This window comes from Rhamphochromis sp. 'chilingali' (assembly GCF_963969265.1).
Source record: "Rhamphochromis sp. 'chilingali' genome assembly, chromosome: 1".
NCBI lineage: Eukaryota > Metazoa > Chordata > Actinopteri > Cichliformes > Cichlidae > Rhamphochromis > Rhamphochromis sp. 'chilingali'.
Genome location: NC_137929.1, coordinates 72,791,025 through 72,811,873, shown reverse-complemented (window position 1 = coordinate 72,811,873; position 20,849 = coordinate 72,791,025). Strand labels below are relative to the sequence as shown.

Below are 20,849 nucleotides of genomic sequence, written 5' to 3'. Positions count from 1 at the left end.
GGGAGCCAGGGATTGAACCACCAACCTTCCGATCAGTAGATGACCCGCTGTACTGAGCTACAGCCGTCCCCAATGTAATGTCTAATTATTATAAAGAGCTTTTAATGCACATTCAGACCTGTGAGACTCACTCAGACTCTTAACTGTAGCTCTGTGCTACATGCTGACATTTCTGCTACTCAAACTTTGAATAAGCTTTATATAATCTAATATTCAACTCTGAACTCTAACTTTAGTACTTTTAACCAGGGGCGATTCTAGGATCAGAGCTTTGGGGGTGCTGAGCACCCAGAGCTGCTCAGCCAGGCAAGATAAACTTTATTCGTCACGATGAGACTTCTTCCCTGTCTCTGTCAGTCCCTGCATCCTTAAATGTTGTCCCGAGTTGTCTCTGACTGTCACTTTGGTGCATTTAAACCCCTGCTCCTCCCTGTCCTCGTCGTCTGCTGTCTCTGTCTCCGTTATCAGTCATCATAATTTTACCATCTCTGTGCAAGTCTGCAAATTTCTTTATTAATATTAGATTCTTAAATTCATCAAGTCTCTCTGTGCCTGGGTCCTCGTCACAAAACATGACATCACTGTTTTGTACACAATTTAATCCCACATTTGTGAAAGAAAAGAAAAACACTTTTTTTAAAGTCTGTAACTGTCACGGCTGCCGAGGCGAGCTGTGTGGTATTGAAGGGAGAAAGGACCCAAAACGCAGGCAGTAGATGATAATGCTGGTGATGTTTTATTTACACCGTAGTGAGAAGGCAAAACAGGCAAGAGGGAAGACAAAACTAAAGACCTAAACTGGGAAAGCTAAATGACAAACCTGAGACGGTACCAGAATGGGGTGAGAGGCAGAGAGGCACGGACGGGACGGGACGGGACGCAGACTGACACGGAGTAACGCAGGCAAACCGGCAACAGGCAGGAGAACACACAGGGCTTAAATACACACACCAGTAATCAGGGGAGGAGAGACAGGAGGGCAACACGGCTGGGAGAAATCAGAGCTGACGGGACAGGGGAAATGTAACCTGAACACACTCACATCAGACGGAGACCTTCACAATAAAACAGGAAACTCAGACACAGGGAACCAAACAAGACACAGAACTAAACAGACTCACAAACAGACGGGGGGACACCATAGACAGACAGAGACACAGAGGCAGACAGAATATAACCCATAGAACTCAAACAATAATAATCATCATCATAATAAACTGGAAAATGATAATAAACTAAAAGCGCTGGGTCACCGACCCAGGACCATGACAGTAACAAAACATCAAATCTGATAAAGGTTATTTAAATGCTGCAAACGAAGAATGGATTGGAATAAAAAAATACATATCCTGACCTTAATTACTTTACTGGGGGAAAATGATGAATGGTGCTCATAGTGAGTAAGAAGTAAACTGGGTGCATTTTTTGGACAGAGATTCACTTTTAATCTGTATGTATAATACAATACAGATACATGAAAATAGACTCCAAAAATAGAGTCCTTGAAATGTACAAGTTATTGATAAAAAATTATTTTTTATAAAAATGGAGGCAACTTTGTATATGATACAATGTATGAAAACATCTCTACTGCAGATACTACTATGGCTCTGCAGATTTAATCCTTTCATTTTAACCTGTGTCGCCTCACCTTGAAGTTGGCAAATACTTTGGTGGTCAACTCTCTCAAGCAGTTTAACAGTTTCTGCCTGTCACTGCTCCCTGTCTGTTTTCTTACCTGGTTCTTCCTGACCTTGTACTTTCTCCTCACGTTCCCTCTTTCCTCTCTCCCTCTTTGGACTGACAATCATACACAAATAGATTGTATTCAATTAGATGAAAAAATTACATTAATTTGAAAAAAATATTATTAAGATCACTAATGAAAAACATCCTCTCTCAGTCTACTTTCAACCAAAAGGCAAATAACCAAACCACATGAACATCTAATAAAAGATATAATAAAAATAATAATAATAATAATAATAATAATAATAATAATGGATTGGATTTATATAGCACTTTTCAAGGCACCCAAAGCGCTTTACAATGCCACTATTCATTCACTCTCACATTCACACACTGGTGGAGGCAGCTACGGTTGTAGCCACAGCTGCCCTGGGGTAGACTGACAGAAGCCAGGCTGCCATATTGAAATAAATAAATATTGAAACACTGATCCAACATTATCCTTTATTGACGGATCATTTGTTCTTACACTTTTACCTGAATGTTGCTCCTGGGTTTAATATCGGCACATGCACATATGTCAAAATAACCAGCTTCTCTCATTCCTTTTCAAACAGGACAGTGGTAACAACAGCAGGCTGCGGACAATTTTAAGTTTTAGATTTTTGGGTTTTTGTGTCCCGTTTGGATCTTTAGCCATCAGAATTGTTGTCTTAAGGCCAAGAGAGATGCCAAGCGGATTTATTTTACCAAGTGGATCATCGTGGCCTTGCCATATTGGTCCATTTGATTGACCTTTATTATAATTATGAATTTATTTTATTTTCAGTTGCTACAAACGGGACAGACATGACTGTGGGATAGGACAGGGAGAAAGAATGAAAGAAAGAGGGGGAGAGAAAGAAAACCAAAGGGGAGAAGAGACGGTGAGAAGGGGGGGAAGAAAAAAAAACCAAAACAAAACACCTGGGTCACCTGTATGGAGAAAAAAAACAGAAGAGAAAGCAAACAGCAAAGAGCAACATAATAAAAAAAACAGCACCATCACAATAAACTAGCTAGCAGTAGATAACAGTAGATACTAAATAATAAACGATATTGTGCAGCACGTAAGATGGACAGCGCACAATGTGCTTTGAGGCAGCAGCCAAGAAAGCTGTAGTCCGCGTCTGTGTACACCTGTGTGCACACCTGTGTGGATCAGCATGCTTGCATTCCAAAGGTTTCTCCATTGTCAAGGGTTGACAATTTGTTCAAACACAGTAAGAGAGAAATGAGACACTGGCAGACCGACTCAGAGTTTCAAAGACGTGCGCACGGGTGAGAGTCTCTGAGCAGACTAACACACCGAGCACCGTTTACTCGCTTTATTTATAAGGCAAAATGGGTTACATAATACTTCCTCTTTCAACTGAAGAGGGGAGAGCTCAGGCATTGTCTTAGCTATCTAACTTCTGCACACAAACTGAAAAACAACGACACAGCAGTATTCATGCTTATCTGACATCGCAGACACTGAAGTAAAGAATGCATGTATATGTCCTGTCTTTGTCAAACATCTCACACACTTAAGCAAGGAATACATTGTGTTCTTTTCAACAGTAAGCTTTACCGTGTGAAAATATATAAACACTTGATTATAAGGCATACTTGTTTCTACTTGATTATACTTTAATGATTTAACTAAAATAAAAATTCTCTTAACATTCCCTCCTGATGTTAATATATTTCACATGTTTTACTCAATGCATAGTCACTTGTTAGTCACATTTTCAACTTGCACGTCATTCAGTGAAATAATTAAACAACAAGCTTGTCAAGATTGTCATAGAGATTTTCTTCTCTCTCTCCCACACTCAGCATACCATACTGACGATAGGGATCCTCCATAACTGACTGAGCCAAGACATGGTTTCCTAACATACGCTTGAACATGTTTGTCATTATGCTTCTCAGACATGGGATAATACAAGCAATGAAAAGGCAAAATAGTAACATCACACTGAAAAGGGCCAACAGGCCTTTAATCAGTAGAGATTTCCAAGAGCCGCTCAGCAGCCAGTCCCACCAACCTTGAGTATCGGTAACGTAGTCCTGCTGCTGAGCGTCTCTCAGTTGTTTCAAAACATTCAAAGCATTTGTCATGTTTAATGAATGGATGTTATCAGGTATGTAGGTACAACATGTAGTGTTAAACAATACGCAGAGACCACCTTTCTCTGCGAGAATGATGTCTAAAGCCACTCGGTGCTGCATGACAGTGATGCGAATTGCATCAATTTCTTCATTCTGTCCTTGATTAATGCGGGTTGAAGCATTTAAAAATAATCCAAAACGATAGTCCAGGGTTTCTATCCGTAGTGCGTGTTTCCCTACTCCTATCCATGGAAACAAAGCGTGTATTACCTTCTGGCTCTTGGTCCAGAGTTTGAAGTCATCTGGTACATCAGAACCAAGATATGGATCATGGGGCTTGAGGCCTGTGCTACGTTTAGCTCTGGTGTTGCTGTTCACTGACATCTTAAAGGTGTGGTCAGATACCAGAACAGGGGCACAGAGTCCGGTGCTGTTTGGTGGCAGCATGAAATAGACTTTCAGGCCACACGCCCAAGCTGCGCCCTGTACCCAGTATGTACCTGTCGATGAGCCGATGCCATCCCAATCTGGTGCCGCCAGGATCATGGAGCAGTTTCGGTTTTGTCCTAATTTCTTCAGACCCTGGGGCGTACCTGTTTGTCCGGTTGCTCCTGTGAAGTTAAAGCACACTGGGTGTTGTATGTCAGGTGGCAAAACAACTGAGAATGATTTCAGTTTTCTATGGCTGACGTTTATATGCACCCAGTAGGCTTCATTGCAGGTGTAGTTTATATTTGGGTACTGGTGGGTGCAGTTTGTTATGTTGTAGATTAAAGACTTTACACTCTGTGGGACTATATATTGTGTAGTGTTGTGGCATGTGTTGCTGTTTTGGTCCTTTATGGATCCACCTATCACCATCACAGGTTTTCCTGGTGTTGAGCAGGTCCCGGTAATGGCTTTGTCATATATGCAGAGTGCTTCAGCCTTGGTTGGGGGTTTTCCATACACTGTGGCATGGAGTGCTGTCGTGGGCATATGTGAGCAGACATAGCAGTTTGCGGCATTGTCTTCTCTGTGCACTCTGTCATGGACATACCGGTACCATGCATTGTTCAGCCACGGGTGGTTGTGTTCTTTGTCTATCTCCTTCAGGTGCGAGTTGTCGTGGGTCCACCTCTTAGGTCGGAGAATAATTGGTACTGTCTTGTGGGTTCCACTGGGCATCAACCAAAAGAGTGTCGTCATCAGGAGGATAGCCATTAGACAGAATATGTAGCACATGAGTAGTTTTCGTTTGATGTCACAAGCGCCCAAGCACAACAGCTTTGGGGCTGGAACTGGTGCTAGCATTGATTCTGAAGCTGGTTCTTCTTCTGGATTTATCAGGTTGTTTTCCTCAGTCATCTTGTTGAGATTTTATTCAGGCGTCCCTGGTGTTATTATTGGTTCTGCTCTTCGGTGGGATAGGTCAGTCTGATCTTCAGGGCGACCAGGCACACCCGAGCTCCCACGTGAGTAGCACTGCCGAGGAAGCACAGGGCGGGAAACCCGTTCAGCCCTGTCCTCCAGCAGGGGTTCACGTAAGAGTCAGGGGAACCGGCGTCTTATTGTGGTGCAAACACTTTCTTCACGTGGGATTGATGAATCCACGAAACTCGTTCGGCTATCTTACACGCTGTGGGTGTGGTAAGTAGCACCTGGAAGGGACCTTCCCACTTTGGAGCACTCCAGTTTTTCCGCTGGAGGACTTTAATCAGAATCCAATCACCGGGGTTCAACCTGCAAGAAACTGAAGAAAAGTCACTCGGCAGTTGATTGCTTAATCTCACTTCTTTATTCTCAAATAGTTTTGTCATCCATTCTGCCATTGTTGTTTCTGCAATAGATTTATTAATTGGCTCACTCATTATGGGGAGTGGAAAATGTCTGCCATGTACGATTTCAAATGGCGTTAGACCACCTGTTCCTTGAGTTATTCTCATCCATAATTTAACCAAGCTTAGACATTCAGGCCAAGGTTTTTTAGTCTCTTCCATACATTTCCTCAACCTTTGTTTAATTGTGCCGTTAGTTCTCTCGACTAATCCTGCACTTTGTGGATGATAAGAACAGTGATGTTTTATGCTGAAGCCTAAAGCTTCAGAAACTTTACTTATTACTTCATTTACAAAATGTGTGCCATTGTCTGATCTTATCAGAGATGGAATACCGTACGTTGGAATAAAATGATTACATAGACATTTTGCTACTGATATTGCATCTGCTTTTTTCACTGGGTATATTTCTGGCCACTTGGAAAATACATCAATTATCACAAGTGCATATTTGGAGGATTGTGATTCATTTAATTCTATGAAATCCATGTGGACAGTGTGAAATGGATGCGGTGGTATAGGGAAATGCCCTCGCTTTGGACGTAGATTTCCCTGTGCGTTGTGTCTTTGGCAAATCATACATGTTCTGATAAACTCTTGTGCTGAACTTTCAAAATTTTTTGTATAGAATTGTTTATTAAGAATATTAATCATCCCTCCTGATGACACATGAGTTTTTCCATGTGTCACTAAAGCAGCAGTTCTATGCAAAGATTTTGGAAGCACTGGTTTGCCATTACACATCATAAGGTTGTCTTTTAATTCTGCTCCATCTTTCACCCAAGATTTTTGTTCACTCAGCGATGCTGTTTTCTGTGCATCTGCTAGTATTTCTAAAGGTATTAGATCTATGGTTTCTGTTGTTAAAACATCAATTTGTTTTTCTGCAGCTGCTTTTGCTGCTTTGTCAGCAAAGTTATTTCCTCTCGTAATTTCTGTGTCATCCTTTTGATGAGCTGCACATTTGCATAGTGCTAATTCTTTTGGCAACGTTATTACTTCTAATAGCTTTTTTAGAAGGTTTGCATGTTGAACTGTGTTGCCTGAGGAAGTTGTCATTCCTCTGTTATGCCATATTTTAGCGAAATGATGAACTGCTGAATAGACATATTGACTGTCTGTGTAAACATTAACACTTTGACCCTTATATAAAGTACATGCTCTGATGACTGCGGTTAGTTCTGCGCTTTGAGCAGAGTTTGAGGAGCTGAGAGCTTTTGCTTCTATCACTTTATCAACAGTTGTGACCGCATAACCCACACAATTTCTACCGTGAATGTCTTTTGACGCTGAGCCGTCCACAAAAACATTACTGAAACTGCTCTGGGGGGAGCTGTATATATCAGTGCGAGGTTTTGTATCTTCCTCTAATTTTTGAATGCAACAGTGTTGTTCTCCGTCCAGAGAAGTCGGCAAAAGTGTACTTGGGTTTAGCTGGCCACACTTCTCTATTTTTATGTGTGATTGTGTAAGTAGAATCCCCACATAAGAAAGTTGTCTTGCATGCGTGAGGAAAGAGAGGTTCGCTTGGAGCAAAATAGAGGTCACTGCATGTGGGACTTTGATGATCAATTTATGTCCTAGAACAATGTCTGCACATTTTTTAACTGCCTCTGCTGCTGCTGCGCATGCCTGAACACAGGTAGGTAATCCAGCAGCTACAGAGTCAAGTTTGCATGAGTAGAAAGCTAATGGACGTTGTTTTTCTCCAAAAGCTTGAGTTAAGACTGCTTTCATATACCCTCCTGCACCATCAACATGGAGAACGAAAGGTTTTCCATAGTCTGGTAATGCTAAGACGGTACATGTCTGCAGTGCTATTTTCAAATCAACGAAAGCTTTTTCTGCTTCTGGAGTCCATTGTACTTTGTCTTTTAATGCTAGATCTTTACCATAAATGAGGTTCTGTAGTGGTTGAGCTAGTAATGCGTATTCTGGAATCCAGCATCTACAGAAATTGCACAGTCCTAAAAAACTCATCATTTGTTGTTTAGTTACTGGTTTTGGGGCATTTTGGACTGCTATCTTTCTGCTCTCTAACAGCTGCCTGCCTTGTCCTGTCAATTTGTGGCCAAGGTATGTTACTTCCTGGCTCCACAATTGCAGTTTATGCTGTGACACTTTATGGCCTTGCTCTGCGAGATGTTGCAAAACTGTTAATGTGTTTTCTTTGTACTCATCTTTTGTATGGCCTGTGATCAATATGTCATCTACATACAACAAGAACTGCCCTGGGGCAGGGAGCGTACAAGATGACATTGATTTTCTCAAAGCCTCTGCATACAGAGTTGGGCTATTCTGGAATCCCTGAGGCAACCTTGTATAAGTATACTTTTGATTGTCAAAGGTGAATCCGAATAACTTCTGTGAGTCAGGGTGCAGAGGTACGGAGAAGAAGGCATTGGACAAGTCTATTACAGAGAACCACCGTTCTTTTGGTGTTACTTGATTTAGAATTGTGTGTGGATTTGCAACCACTGGAGGTATTTGCTCTGTTACCTCATTTATTGCTCTTAGATCATGAACTAAGCGATATTTTCCTGTATTAGCCTTTTTTACTGGAAAAATTGGTGTATTACACGTGGCTTCATTAGTTTTCACGAGAATACCTGCTTTTTGCATCTCTGCTATGACTGGTCTGATACCTTCTTTTGCCTCTGCACTCAAGGGATATTGTGGTTTTACAGGCCTATATGAGGTTGTAGTTTTCACCACTACTGGATCTGCTCCTTTTATTAGGCCTACATCCGTGGGTCCTTGAGACCATAATGTTTGTGGCAGCTTCTCTAGTTCTGGATGTGCTTCAATTGTTAATACTTGTCATTCATCTTGCTCTGTTGTGGCTAAATGTGTGGCTGGTGTGGCTGTCACCGGCCAACACAGCGTTAGCCTCATGCACCCAGTTCTACGGCCTTTTTGCCAGTCCTCACACTCTATTTTGTCATATCTGTCCATTTCTACATTTCTCAGCACTGTGCCTAACTCAGACCAAGGCGTTTGGTCGTTGCGTGCAACAGATACATGAGGGTTGCATATCTTATTTAAGCGCTGCACTGCATCTGTCTGTAACACTGAGCATACTGCATTACCACTCTGTGTCACATACAGGTGTTGTAGGACTAGTTTTTGCGGTCCTAGTCTGTGCACTTGTTGATCATAAATTTTGTCTGGACCTGGGACATATTTATACCACAAGGTGTTGTGATATTTTGCTGGGTCCTGTCTATGTGAGTGCTCAGGTAAGTACATATTAGCTTTGGCCTCTAATGGTTCAAGTTTTGGTAAATCTAAGGCCCAGTAATAATTTGGCTCACCTAAACCTTCACAAACAAAAATATCTTCAGTTTGGCTCTGACTTTCAGAGAGTAGGAGTCTGGCTTTCATGCCACTTTCTTCAGGAAAAACTCCTATTTTTAATTTTGTTAAAGCATCTCTTCCTAACAAATTTAGTGGACAAGATGGATCATAGATGCACTGATTTTTGCAGGCACGGCCACTATCTCTATGTGACATAAAAAGGGGGTCGGTTAGATGCTGTTTTGTCACATGTCCTGAGGCTGATTTCACGATTAAGGTATCTTTTGAAGAGGTTAAATTTGGGACTTCTACTGTTAGGACAGTTTTACAAGCACCTGTGTCGCAAAGGAATTTTATTGGGACCCCGTTAACGTGCACTATAACGGTGGGCTTTGCTTCTGAGCCTAGCAGCAGTTGTTCAATGTTGTAAACTTCCCCTTCACTTGTTTCACTTCCCTTTTCTTGTGCTAGTCATTCATCACGGCGTCTGCGCCTGTCATCTCCACCTTCCTGTTCTTGGCTTACATTTCTACAGTTTCGAGCAAAGTGCCCGATTTTACCACAGTTATAACATCTCATATCTCTTCTATCTCTTCTTTGTCCTGCTTTTTGCTTTCCCCTACTTTGCTTAAAACCTGCCGTGTGTTGCTGTCCTGAGAAGGCTATAAAGCCTGTCTCTGGATCAATCATGAAAACTCCTTCTGTTTTTTCTTTTTGTTTTTGAATTTTGACTGCATGCTCAGCATATTGTAGGGCTTCAGGCAAGGTTCCTGTATTTTGAGTGACCCAGTGTTTGTCTACATGTGCTTTTATCTTAGGCAGTAGACCATTTAGGAAGGCATTTTTTAATTGTTGTTGAAAAGCAGACAGTGGATCGGCATCATAATTTAGCCCTGAGTTTTGTCTGAAAACTGGGCGTAGGCGATCCAAATAGTCTGATGCTGTCTCTCCTTCCTTTTGTTTGCACTCTCCTATCTTTCCATAATCTGGCCTTGGGGCTAAAATAACTTCTATTCTGCCATACAAGTTATTAAGCTCCTGTATTAATTGGGGAGTGTCTGGCCCCAACACGTCACCGTTTAAATCATTTCCTGTAAATTGACCTCTAGCTCTAGGAAGACTTAAACCTAATAAATCTTGAAAAACTTGATGCATCTCATGACCATTTAAACCCCACCCCTGACGGATCAATTCCACTGCATCTCGCCACGGCCGGAAGCCTTCTTTAAGGGGTGGCACATCTTTTAGTACATTCTCTCTGTCTTTATGAGACCAGGGTCGGAATGCATAAATTAAAGGCTCACCGTCTACTGGTATGACTCCTTGGGCGTCTGGGGGACCAGTGGGTTGACCGTACCTGGGGTTAGATAAGGCTACCATTGGAAACTGACCTACAATTTCTGTTTTTTTGGAATGACCATGCTTAGTCATAAGATCAAGTTGTTGTCTGGCCTCCATATAGGGATTTGAAACAAAAGGTTTGTGAGGAGAGCTTACAGGAAGTGCTGACGTAAGGTTAGGTGCAGCTGCTGCAGGCTGTGCAGGCTGAAGAGCATAAGGAGGGGGGTACGGTTTTTCTTCTCCTGCAGTTTTCTGTTTATCTTTAGTTTCCTGCTTTTGGGCACGTTTAGCAATGCGTTTATCGTTTTCTACCATCCACGCCTTGAAAAGGTGCCATTCTGCTAAGCGTTTTGCTTTTTTCTTTTGGCTCTTTTCCTCAAATAATTCTTTTTGTAAAGCAGCCTTTAAAGCAGTTATTGATTCTTGATTGCATTTGCCTTGCCAGGCTGGGCAATAAATTTTATGTGGATTTCTCCACCTATTTGCACTGACTCTTCCTGCATTTGGACAGTTTTTTTCCAACCATCCTTCATCTGCTGTTAATTTTACTTTAGTTTTAGAGTTACCCATTTTGAACTAATTACGTCAGAACTGTGACACCTTCTTTGGCATGAAAAAGTGAGAATGGGTTTTCGATAACAGCCTTCTACTCTCCCACTAATTGAGAGAGCGGTTATCAATTTTACGTGATGAAGCACAACCCTTTTTTCCACCTTTACCAATACGTGAGTGTACACAGGAAAACAGTTTGAGAAGTGGTTCGACCGCGTATTGGGTCGTAAAAACAACTCACTCCTCACAAACAAAGCGCGTTTCTATGATTTTTATTGAGATTTTCCGTAGGCCTATTTATTTGTGTAACACCTTCACCTTCAGCCACTCTTCTTGAGTGACCGGAAACCTGTTCCGTTGCAGCCACTCCCAGAGCGACCGGAACTTTTAATAGCGATTTTTCTAGAATTTCGCTCTTGCCTGTCGTCTTCTTAGTCCCGCATGGACACTGAGATCTGTCGGCGTACCTAGGTTTACACACTACTTAAAGGAAAATCTCAATATCAACGTATTTTAGCGCTTGGTGGAATGCGTGTCATATTCACCTCTACTGTGGCGCTGCGTTTTAAGATCCGGTGCTCATCGGGTCCTGGAGCCGTGAAGGCCGAACGCTGACCGGAGATCGAATTCACGTTCCCGGGTTTTTCGTTTTACTGATCAGATTTCTTCCAGCGCAGGCGTCACGACGTCAGGATCCGATGGAGACCGTCTGTGGAAAACTAGACGTTAAAATAACAGTCAGTTCTCCGGCTACGAAGGACCAATTAAATGTCAAGGGTTGACAATTTGTTCAAACACAGTAAGAGAGAAATGAGACACTGGCAGACCGACTCAGAGTTTCAAAGACGTGCGCACGGGTGAGAGTCTCTGAGCAGACTAACACACCGAGCACCGTTTACTCGCTTTATTTATAAGGCAAAATGGGTTACATAATACTTCCTCTTTCAACTGAAGAGGGGAGAGCTCAGGCATTGTCTTAGCTATCTAACTTCTGCACACAAACTGAAAAACAACGACACAGCAGTATTCATGCTTATCTGACATCGCAGACACTGAAGTAAAGAATGCATGTATATGTCCTGTCTTTGTCAAACATCTCACACACTTAAGCAAGGAATACATTGTGTTCTTTTCAACAGTAAGCTTTACCGTGTGAAAATATATAAACACTTGATTATAAGGCATACTTGTTTCTACTTGATTATACTTTAATGATTTAACTAAAATAAAAATTCTCTTAACATCCATGTAATGATCTGCTAGGGAGTGTGGGGGAGCCACAGCCCCGTCCTCCAGGGTATGAAGAAGGTATGGAGGAGATCCAGGCCCCAGATATCCAGAGGCCCCAGAGTACAAGGACCCGAGGAGGACCACCAAAGGGGGGGGGACCGTGCCACCCTCCTGGGAAGAGCTGAGTAGAGCCCCAAAGGAGAGGTCACCCCGCAGCTACGGAGCAGAGGCCAGAGGGGGTTGCAGTGGCGTGCCCGCGGGCTCTGCCGGCAGCCAGCTGTGCCAGAGAGGACCGAGCTTCAGGCCCAGAGGCCAGAGGCCTGAGGGCACCCCACCCCCCGGAAGGAGCCCAGCCGGGCCACAGGCGCCAGGCCCCGCCAATCGACCACCAGGAGTGAGCCGGTACATACATGAGCGCCCAGCCCCAGACGACAAGGACCACCAACACACCAACGTCTGAGGGCATCAGCCACCGGCAGGGAGTGTGGTGAGGGGAGATAGGCCTCCGTACTTTAGAGGGCCTGAGATGTACCCAGAGAGGTCGAGTCTAAGACCCAACCTGACATATAGACACAGACGAACAGGCGCACGCGGACACAGACGTGCATTCCCACCCCATATGCACCACCAAATACTCGGCACTCACCCAACGTGTAGACAGACACAAATAGACACTGCACAGACAGTCGCACTCCCCAAACATACTCTATATCCCAGGTCCAGGTACCCCCGCCCTCAGAGGGGCAAGCCGCACCTAGACCCAGGACATGTAACCCTTCTTTCTGGGGTGGAGGCAAGCGGACCACCTCCTTATCTGCAGTAGCGGGGAGGCCCCGCATCCCAGACCCCAGTCTGACGGCCAGCATAGAGATAAAGATGGCGCTGGAGTGACGGCAGCCTTTCCAAGTAGCTCTGCCACACCGAACTTGTTTCTTAACTTTCAACTGTTTTAGACTAGTCTTTCAAACTTTTTTTACCTTCCTTTAGTCACTCTACTTTCTACCTCTTAGATATACTATGGATAACGCACTTTTTAAAACTTCTGGAACCAGCTCCTTCATCTACTCAAGAGCGGAGCTGCTGGCACTTAACACAGAGGCACAGACCGGCATCAGACACAATATCCCGGCCCAGCTAAAGAGGAGCTACAGAGGCTGCAAGGCTGGAGCGAGGAAAGCGGATCACCGGAGGCGATTCAAACCATCAATCCCGACAGTGATCATGGGCAACGTGAACTCGTTACAGAATAAGATTGATGAACTGTGCGCTCTGAACAACCACCGACTCTACCGTGAGTGCAGTTTGTTTATCTTCACTACTTGGGTGTCTCATAATTTTGGGAGAGTTATGTTGTTGAGAAATTGATCAATTTCGTTTTTAGATGGGTTTATTTGTGGTGTATATAAAGTTTCATAGAAATCCCTAAAAATTGTGTTTATTTTTTTAGGATCATATATTGTATTCCCAGATAAATCTTTAACAGCACATATAGTTGTTTTTTCTTTATTGTTTTTTAACTGGTTAGCAAGAAATTGTCCGGATTTGTTACCGTGTTCATAATTTTGCAGGCGAAGTCTTTGTAGTAAGAATTTAGTCTTTTTATTAATAATTTCATTTAATTCTAGTTTTGTCTTGCGTATTTTGTTTAATATTTCTTGATCTTGGTGTGACACATAGGCTTTTTTTAAGGATTTGATGTTTTTCTCTAGTTCCTGAATTTTTTTGTTTTCTTCTTTCTTCTTATGTGATGAGAAAGAGATTATTTTACCTCTCATCACAGCTTTCCCTGCTTCCCAGAGGACAGATGCTGATGTTCAAGGAGTGTCATTAAAGCCTAAATATAGAGTCCACTCTTTTTTAAAGTATTTGATAAAGTCTTCGTCTTTGAGCAGTGATGTATTAAATCTCCAGTTTTTTCTTGGTGTAGTATTATTCATCTGTATTAGTGTTAAAGATACAGGAGGATGATCGCTGACAGCTATAGGATGAATCTCAGTGTCTGTAATGTCACTCAGCAGTGAGCTGCTGACCAGAAAATAATCCAGACGAGAGTAGGAGTGATGGACATGTGAGAAGAAAGTATATTCCTTACTGGTGGGGTGAAGGGAGCGCCATGCATCGCAAAGACCAAAGTCGCTCATATACTGTTTGATTATATTTGTGGACTGCCAATTGCGCTGAGTTCCTGTTGTGTTGAGCCTATCCATGTCTTCATTTAGTCCAAGGTTGAGGTCACCTCCAAGAACAATTGTGCAATCGAGGTGTTCAGAGAGTGTACTAAAAAAACCGTGGAAGAATGAGGGGTCATCAACATTTGGACCACATATACTTACAATACATAGCTTTTGGTTAAGTATAGATAGTTTGACGATTAGGAATCTGCCCTCTGGATCTATAACTGTGTCGAGTACTGTGAAATTAACATTTTTATGTATTAAAATTGCTGCTCCCCTTTGTCTAGAATTATAACAGGCTGAGAACACATTAGGAAACTCAGGTGTTTTAAGTTTATTCAAACCTGTGACAGGCATGTGGGTCTCTTGTAATAAAACAACGTCTGCCTGTAATGTTTTAAGTTGGTTAAGTATTTTTAACCTTTTTCCCCTAGAGCCAGCTCCATGCACATTCCATGTGACAAAGGTCTGACTATATAAGAAGAATGAGGGATCATCAACATTTGGACCATATATACTTACAATACATAGCTTTTGGTAAAGTATAGATAGTTTGATATTTTTATGTATTAGAATTGCTACTCCCCTTTGTCTAGAATTCTAACAGGCTGAGAACACTTTAGGAAACTCAGGTGTTTTAAGTTTGTTCAAACCTGTGACAGGCATGTGGGTCTCTTGTAATAAAACAACGTCTGCCTGTAATGTTTTAAGTTGGTTAAGTATTTTTAACCTTTTTCCCCTAGAGCCAGCTCCATGCACATTCCATGTGACAAAGGTCTGACTATATAAGAAGAATGAGGGATCATCAACATTTGGACCATATATACTTACAATACATAGCTTTTGGTAAAGTATAGATAGTTTGATATTTTTATGTATTAGAATTGCTACTCCCCTTTGTCTAGAATTCTAACAGGCTGAGAACACTTTAGGAAACTCAGGTGTTTTAAGTTTGTTCAAACCTGTGACAGGCATGTGGGTCTCTTGTAATAAAACAACGTCTGCCTGTAATGTTTTAAGTTGGTTAAGTATTTTTAACCTTTTTTCCCTAGAGCCAGCTCCATGCACATTCCATGTACAAATCTTAGCATGCCCATAGTTGTGTGTTTGTGGCTAATGATGTACGCTGTGTGTCTCGCTTAGACGGGTGAGGAAAATGGAAACACATCTTTTTTTTTTTTTTTTTTTGGTGAGTAAAGAGAAGAAAATGCGCGGTAAGAAGCTCCATAGGTCTGACTATGTGTGTGCATAATAACTAATATGAGCAAATGTGTGCATGTGTGCTATATCTGTGTGCGCTGTGTGGCTGTTGTAAGTGTGTTGCCTTTAAACGCATGTGTGAGCGTGATCGTGCAGAGTAAGCATGTAGAAATAGACAGTGTTGTTTGTGGATGGATAGGGAAACAGGTGATCGACATAGTGATAGAAAAGAGAAGCAAATAAACCAAAGAGCAAGGTGCACGACGAGAGAGAGAGAGGGAAAAAGAAATAAAAACGGAAACATTCCAATTAAAGCGTTGGTGGAGAGTGACGGTGACGTTATACTAAATTAGCAAACTAACATAAACATTTAAACTAACATAAATTAGGATGATTATGTTAGTTTAAATGAATCAACACCCCCGAGCCATTCTAACTACCAGAAATCTCGAAGCACAGGCCGAGGGGGAGGTGTGGCAGCAATTTTTCACACCAGCCTATTAATTAATGAAAGACCAAGACAGACTTTTAATTCATTTGAAAGCCTGATGCTTAACATTGTCCACCCCAGCTGTGAAACTCAGAAACCAGTCTTACTTGTTATCATCTATCGTCCACCTGGGCCTTACACAGAGTTTGTCTGATTTCTCAGACTTTATATCTAATTTAGTTCTGAGCTCAGATAAAATAATTATTGTGGGTGATTTTAACATCCACGTAGATGCTAAAAATGACAGCCTCAACATGGCATTTAATCTGTTATTAGACTCAATTGGTTTCTCTCAAAATGTAAAAGAACCCACCCACCACTTTAATCACACTCTAGATCTTGTTTTAACATATGGCATAGAAACTGAACATTTAACAGTGTTTCCTGAAAACCCTCTCCTGTTTGATCATTTCCTGATAACATTTACTTTTACAATAATTGATTACACAGCGGTGAAGAGTAGACTTTATCACAGTAGATGTCTTTCTGAAAGCGCTGTAACTAAGTTTAAGAATATAATCCACCCACTGTTATCATCTTCAATGCCCTGTACCAACACAGAGCAGAGCAGCTATCTGAACGCTACCCCAACAGAGGTCGATCATCTTGTTAATAATTTCACCTCCTCACTACGTACGACTCTGGATACTGTAGCTCCTGTGAAAACTAAGGTCTCTAATCAGAAGTACCTGACTCCGTGGTATAATTCTGAAACACGTACCCTAAAGCAGATGACTCGTAATCTGGAGAGGAAATGGCGTGTCACAAATCTAGAGGATCATCATTTAGCCTGGAGAAATAGTTTGCTGCTTTATAAGAAAGCCCTCCGCAAAGCCAGAACATCTTACTATTCATCACTGATTGAAGAAAATAAGAACAAACCCAGGTTTCTCTTCAGCACTGTAGCCAGGCTGACAAAAAGTCAGAGCTCTTTTGAGCCAACCATCCCTTTAACGTTAACTAGTAATGACTTCATGAACTTCTTCACAAATAAAATTTTTATCATTAGAGAAAAAATTACCAATAATCATCCCACAGATGTAATATTATCTACAGCTACTCTTAGTACCATTGATATTAAGTTAGACTCTTTTTCTCCAATTGATCTTTCTGAGTTAACTTCAATAATTACTTCCTCCAAACCATCAACGTGTCTTTTAGACCCCATTCCTACAAAACTGCTCAAAGAAGTCCTGCCATTAATTAATTCTTCGATCTTAAATATGATCAACCTATCTCTAATAATCAGCTATGTACCACAGGCCTTCAAGCTGGCTGTAGTTAAACCTTTACTCAAAAAGCATCTCTAGACCCAGCAGTCTTAGCTAATTATAGGCCAATCTCCAACCTTCCTTTCATATCAAAAATCCTTGAAAGAGTAGTTGTCAAACAGCTAACAGATCATCTGCAGAGGTTTATTTGAAGAGTTTCAGTCAGGTTTCAGAGCTCAGCACAGCACAGAAACAGCTTTAGTGAAGGTTACAAATGATCTTCTTATGGCCTCTGACAGTGGACTCATCTCTGTGCTTGTCCTGCTAGACCTCAGTGCAGCGTTCGATACTGTTGACCATAATATCCTATTAGAGCGATTAGAACATGCTGTAGGTATTACAGGTACTGTGCTGCAGTGGTTTGTATCATATCTATCTAATAGACTCCAGTTTGTGCATGTAAATGGAGAGTCCTCTTCACACACTGAGTTCCACAGGGTTCAGTGCTAGGACCAATTCTGTTTACATTATACATGCTTCCCTTAGGCAGCATCATTAGAAGACATAGCATACATTTTCACTGCTATGCTGATGACACCCAGCTCTATCTGTCCATGAAGCCAGATAACACACACCAATTAGTTAAACTGCAGGAATGTCTTAAAGACATAAAGACCTGGATGGCCGCTAACTTTCTGCTTCTTAGTTCAGATAAAACTGAGGTTATTGTACTCGGCCCTGAAAATCTTAGAAATATGGTATCTAATCAGATTCTTACTCTGGATGGCATTACCTTGGCCTCCAGTAACGCGGTGAGGAACCTTGGAGTCATTTTTGACCAGGACATGTCCTTCAAAGCACATATTAAACAAATATGTAAGACTGCTTTCTTCCATTTGTGCAACATCTCTAAAATTAGAAATATCCTGTCTCAGAGTGACGCTGAAAAACTAGTTCATGCATTTATTACTTCCAGGCTGGACGACTGTAATTCATTATTATCAGGATGTCCAAAAAACTCACTGAAAAGCCTTCAGCTAATCCAAAATGCTGCAGCAAGAGTCCTGACAGGGACTAGAAAGAGAGAGCATATTTCTCCTGTTTTGGCTTCCCTTCATTGGCTTCCTGTTAAATCCAGAATTGAATTCAAAATCCTGCTCCTCACATACAAGGTCTTAAATAATCAGGCCCCATCTTATCTTAATGACCTTGTAGTACCATATCACCCTATTAGAGCGCTCCGCTCTCGCTCTGCAGGCCTACTTGTTGTTCCTAGAGTATTTAAAAGTAGAATGGGAGGGAGAGCCTTCAGTTTTCAGGCCCCTCTTCTGTGGAACCAGCTTCCAGTTTGGATTCAGGAGACAGACACTATCTCTACTTTTAAGATTAGGCTTAAAACTTTCCTTTTTTCTAAAGCATATAGTTAGGGCTGGACCAGGTGACCCTGAATCCTCCCTTAGTTATGCTGCAATAGACGTAGGCTGCCGGGGGATTCCCATGATGCATTGAGTTTTTCCTTTCCAGTCACCTTTCTCACTCACTATGTGTTAATAGACCTCTCTGCATTGAATCATATCTGTTATTAACCTCTGTCTCTCTTCCACAGCATGTCTTTTATCCTGTCTTCCTTCTCTCACCCCAACCGGTCGCAGCAGATGGCCGCCCCTCCCTGAGCCTGGTTCTGCCGGAGGTTTCTTCCTGTTAAAAGGGAGTTTTTCCTTCCCACTGTCGCCAAAGTGCTTGCTCATAGGGGGTCATATGATTGTTGGGTTTTTCTCTGTATCTATGAAGCGCCTTGAGGCGACTTTTGTTGTGATTTGGCGCTATATAAATAAAATTGAATTGAATTGAAATTACATAGTTATCAAATCAAAGGTTAATACAAGAGAGTGTGAGTGAAGAGAATAGTGTAGCGGATTCTTATCTGGTGTGCGGTCAATACAGCCATGGAGTGATGCCGGGGTCGCGGTAGAGCTGTCCGTCCACGTAGAGCCGGTCCACGGCGATGACAGCTCGGGAGCCTTTCTGGATAAAACTACGTCTGACTGGGAAGAGGACCCTGCGTCGTTCCAGGATCTCTCTGGGGAACTGATCGTTCATGCTGAAATCCGTTCCTTTCAGCTCTCTGCCGCGACTCTTCACCTGCTCCTTCTGCTTGAAGTGGCCGAATTTGGCTACAATAGGACGTGGTCTCCCGCTTCCTGTCTTCGGAGCCCCTATGCGATGCACTCTATCGAACCCTATGTTTTTCACCGTGTCCTCCGGCAGCTTCAGGTGGATTTTAATGAAGCTTCTCACGGTCATTTCCGGGTCCTCTCCGGCAGACTCTGGAATACCAGAAAACACCAGATTATCTCTCATGCTACGGGCTTGTAAATCTATAACGGTCTCTTTTATTTTTTTATTTTCTATGTTTAATTGGGTCACATTTTCGGTCAGAGATTTGACCGAGTCCCGTAGCGTGGCGTTTTCCACAGCAAGTGTTTCCACCTGCTGCTGGCTGAACTCCAGGGATTCTTTTAGAGATTTAAATTATCTTTTAGATGACGGCGTCTCAGCTTTGGCCGGGGAAGACGCGCTCTGGGCCTTCTTCATTACTAAATCTTCGAAGCACCGGTCGATGTATTCTTGGAGAGCGTCTAAACTCTCCTCGTTGTCCTCAGGGTGTTAGAGATGATAGGACAGATGTTGTTAGTTATATGACAGTTGGTTAGTTTATTTGGCAATACTGAAGTTTAAAGAAACTTTGTTAAATTCTATGCTACCATTCGCTTTTTTTTCACGCCAAATCTCCGTACTTACTTAAAGTTTACTCTTCGGGTACCCCTCATCCGCCGTTTTTTTCCGGCAAAATTATCCACACCCACCGCCGCGCTATGCATTCTGGGATATGTTGGGCCACGAAGTCTACACCGCCACAGCCTTAAAATTCAGGGAAATGAAGGACGCATTTGAGGCCGCATTTCGAGCAGCCTTTGAATTGGGACAGCCTTCGTCGCGTCGCTGTGACGTAATCGGCCTTATAATGCGGCCTTTAAGGCTGCAGACCCTGAATTGGGATACAGCCTGAAACTGCTGCTCTCCACACAGCTCTGACACACCCTCATGAGAACTGATTGGTCAGTAAGCAGGCTGGTCGTACCTGCTGATCACTCACCTGTTCCAGACCAGGCTAGGGTTGCTATGGCGATATACATCCCACCTTCATAGTTAGAGTCAAGCCTGCATCAGACGGCTGGCCTGAGATCATGATGAATACAGTGACACACACACAGTAGCTGTTTGTGTGCAGCAGCTTCTCCTTTAGGAATCTGAGGTCTGATGAGACACAGCTGTTTGGAAGATATTTTATTTCATTTATTATTTATTTAATTTAATTGTTTTTATTTATTTAGATAGCTTCATGTTAGCGACAGAATAAGAAACTAAACCCAGAAAAATAACATCATAGTTCAGTCGTCTCAGGTCTCACACTACATGGTACACTGACCTCTCAGTGCAGTGACGTCGTCCTGCACCCTAAACAGAGAGACAGCCCAGAGCATGATGGTCCCCCCTCACTGCCTGACTGTGGGGACGCTGCTCTGTGGGTCACTTCAACATTTCTCTTCCTCTATGATATATACATGTCTATGTAGGAAAAGTATTTGCCCATAGATATAGGATATAATTAGAAAATATGAAACATGGATGATTATGAGTGGGCTGAGTG

The 20,849-nt window shown here is 42.3% G+C and overlaps 1 long non-coding RNA gene across 1 annotated transcript; it reads right to left on the bottom strand.

Moving 5' to 3' along the window:
* Positions 1–2,983: 2,983 nt before the first annotated feature.
* On the bottom strand, positions 2,984–13,415 carry LOC308396876. Its single transcript, XR_013971637.1, has 2 exons — positions 11,378–13,415; positions 2,984–5,557 (listed from the first exon to the last, which is right to left on the bottom strand). It is a non-coding gene; the product is annotated as an uncharacterized lncRNA (long non-coding RNA).
* Between the last annotated feature and the right edge of the window lie 7,434 nt (positions 13,416–20,849).